Consider the following 3,084-nt stretch of genomic DNA (forward strand, 5'->3'; position numbering starts at 1 on the left):
CGCAGGGCATTCCGGCGACACTTTAGTAAAACGGACGTAACCGGAGCTAGGAATGTCCGAATGAGGCGAGGCAGGTGGCTATGGAACCGTATCGACGAGAACTACAACATAGAAGAAGACAGAAGAAGCAAACTTCACCACGCACGCTCACACGCGTGTGAGCGGCGTGGTTGCTTACTGGTTCGCTCCCACGCACGCTCACACGCGTGTGAGCCGCGTGGACGCGATACAGCGCGGAAATTACTAGGGCAAAATTTTGGGGGCTATATATATGCCCTTTATAGGTCTTTTAGATCAGTTTCTAGCAGCTCCCAATAGCTTTAGATCTGCTTTCCCTTTCCAAATTCTTCCCCTTTGGGGAAGAAAACATTCCTCCTTAGAATATATAGATTTAGGATTTGAAGATGAAGATGTAGATCCAAGAACTCTTTAGGTATAATTTCTCTTCTATTAATATAAATTTTACTCTTTTATATTCTTGCATTGTTTATATTGCTTCTATTTATGTTTATTATGGTAGAGTAGAGTAGTTGGGTGTGTGTGCCCTTGTTGATCTATGGATTGATGCTTATAATTTGATATTATGATCTTGGTATTGTGGGAGTATGATTGATGAATGTGTGGATGATGTTGTTCAATCTTTGCTTCTATTTCCGGCCGGGATAGTTAGTGAACCGAGTGGAAGTGAGAGTGTGCGCGATAGCGGCCTCTCACGAGCCCAACTCATCTATATCTCCGCTCTTAATCCAAAAGGATGAGATCCGAGAGGAGTGGTAGGCAAGGTGTTCGATAAAATGCCTCAAACGAATGAGGATTGAGATTTGAGTGTGACGCCACTCAATACAAAGACCGTGACTCCCTAGATCAATCCCGAAACCCAATTCCAAGCTACCTACGATAATCAATCCTTTGGCTTAACTTTGGCATGCACCCCTTCCCTTTTACCTTTTGTATTTTCTATCCCTTTCACCCAACCAACCATGAACAAAACATTCTCCTTTGATTCTTGTAACTCTTACCTTTCAACTTCCTAAATGCCACACATATTCGGTTCCCATTCGCCATCCTTGAGAGACACGACACTCGGGGAGTCTTGACTCTACGTTTTACCACTTCACTTTCACCTCTCACTAAATTACATCCTTCACTATTATAATTTAAGATTGGATTGATGTTATCAATTGGAATGTAATTGCACACCAGTCAATTACCTTGTTTAACACATGCCCTTATAAACACATATATTTATTTAATTTATTAGTGTGGGGATGTAGCTCAGATGGTAGAGCGCTCGCTTAGCATGCGAGAGGTACGGGGATCGATACCCCGCATCTCCAATTCCTGTAATATACAAGCTTTAATAATTCCAAATTTGTGATGGGAAAAATAATTTGTAATCTACAAGCTTTACAAGTTTCAAATTAGTGACGGGAAATTTAATTTGTGATCTACAAGCTTTACAAGTTTTTAAATAGTAATAGAAAATATTTTCTGTCAATTTTCAACGTTTTGGTTTTTCGTTCTTTAACATATTTATATATCGAAGCACAAAAGCATCTTTTCTTTCTTATTTCTTGGAATTAACTTTTTGCTTCCCAGAGCATGCCATTACAATTACATACAATGCATTGGTTTTCCGTTTGGTAGCCAGACTAATATCAAAAAACGTTAATATAATGTGAAAAACTAATATAATTTTATGAGTGAAAACATCACTATTCGGTATTTGGCATCAAAGTTTCTTGTAGTTCATTTATTGCTTGACCAATAGTACTTCGATCTGTGTGGTTATTTTGCTTAAATGCATTTGCCTCAGCCATTTTTATTTTCTGATGTAGAATGTAAAGGCGAGGGACTACAAGGGAGTCAGTTCTCTTGTATAATGAGGCTCTTCAAGGTTCGTATAATTTGAATTGCCTAGTTGTTTTTCTTCTTCAACAAACTCTGACTCTGGGCTGTTATAATTTAAGATTGGATTGATGTTATCAATTGGAATGTAATTCCACACCAGTCAAATCCAATTAAAAGATTGAATCAAGTCAATTACCTTGTTTAACATATGCCCTTATAAACACATATATAATATCAAATTTATTAGTGTGGGGATGTAGCTAGATGGTAGAGTGCTCGCTTTGCATGCGAGAGGTACGGGGATCGATACCCCACATCTCCAATTCCTGTAATATACAAGCTTTAATAATTTCAAATTTGGGATGGGAAAAATAATTTGTAATCTAGAAGCTTTACAAGTTTCAAATTAGTGACGAGAAATTTAATTTGTGATATACAAGCTTTAATAATTTCAAATTTGGGATGGGAAAAATAATTTGTAATCTAGAAGCTTTACAAGTTTCAAATTAGTGACGAGAAATTTAATTTGTGATATACAAGCTTTAATAATTTCAAATTTGGGATGGGAAAAATAATTTGTAATCTAGAAGCTTTACAAGTTTCAAATTAGTGACGAGAAATTTAATTTGTGATATACAAGCTTTAATAATTTCAAATTTGGGATGGGAAAAATAATTTGTAATCTAGAAGCTTTACAAGTTTCAAATTAGTGACGAGAAATTTAATTTGTGATATACAAGCTTTAATAATTTCAAATTTGGGATGGGAAAAATAATTTGTAATCTAGAAGCTTTACAAGTTTCAAATTAGTGACGAGAAATTTAATTTGTGATATACAAGCTTTAATAATTTCAAATTTGGGATGGGAAAAATAATTTGTAATCTAGAAGCTTTACAAGTTTCAAATTAGTGACGAGAAATTTAATTTGTGATATACAAGCTTTAATAATTTCAAATTTGGGATGGGAAAAATAATTTGTAATCTAGAAGCTTTACAAGTTTCAAATTAGTGACGAGAAATTTAATTTGTGATATACAAGCTTTAATAATTTCAAATTTGGGATGGGAAAAATAATTTGTAATCTAGAAGCTTTACAAGTTTCAAATTAGTGACGAGAAATTTAATTTGTGATATACAAGCTTTAATAATTTCAAATTTGGGATGGGAAAAATAATTTGTAATCTAGAAGCTTTACAAGTTTCAAATTAGTGACGAGAAATTTAATTTGTGAT

The 3,084-nt window shown here is 34.6% G+C and overlaps 1 non-coding gene across 1 annotated transcript; it reads left to right on the forward strand.

Annotated features, from left to right (window-relative positions):
- Window positions 1-1,264: 1,264 nt before the first annotated feature.
- On the forward strand, window positions 1,265-1,337 carry TRNAA-AGC. Its single transcript has one exon. It is a non-coding gene; the product is annotated as a tRNA-Ala (tRNA).
- The last annotated feature ends 1,747 nt before the right edge of the window (window positions 1,338-3,084 follow it).

Source organism: Ipomoea triloba, chromosome 13 (assembly GCF_003576645.1).
Source record: "Ipomoea triloba cultivar NCNSP0323 chromosome 13, ASM357664v1".
Lineage (NCBI taxonomy): Eukaryota > Viridiplantae > Streptophyta > Magnoliopsida > Solanales > Convolvulaceae > Ipomoea > Ipomoea triloba.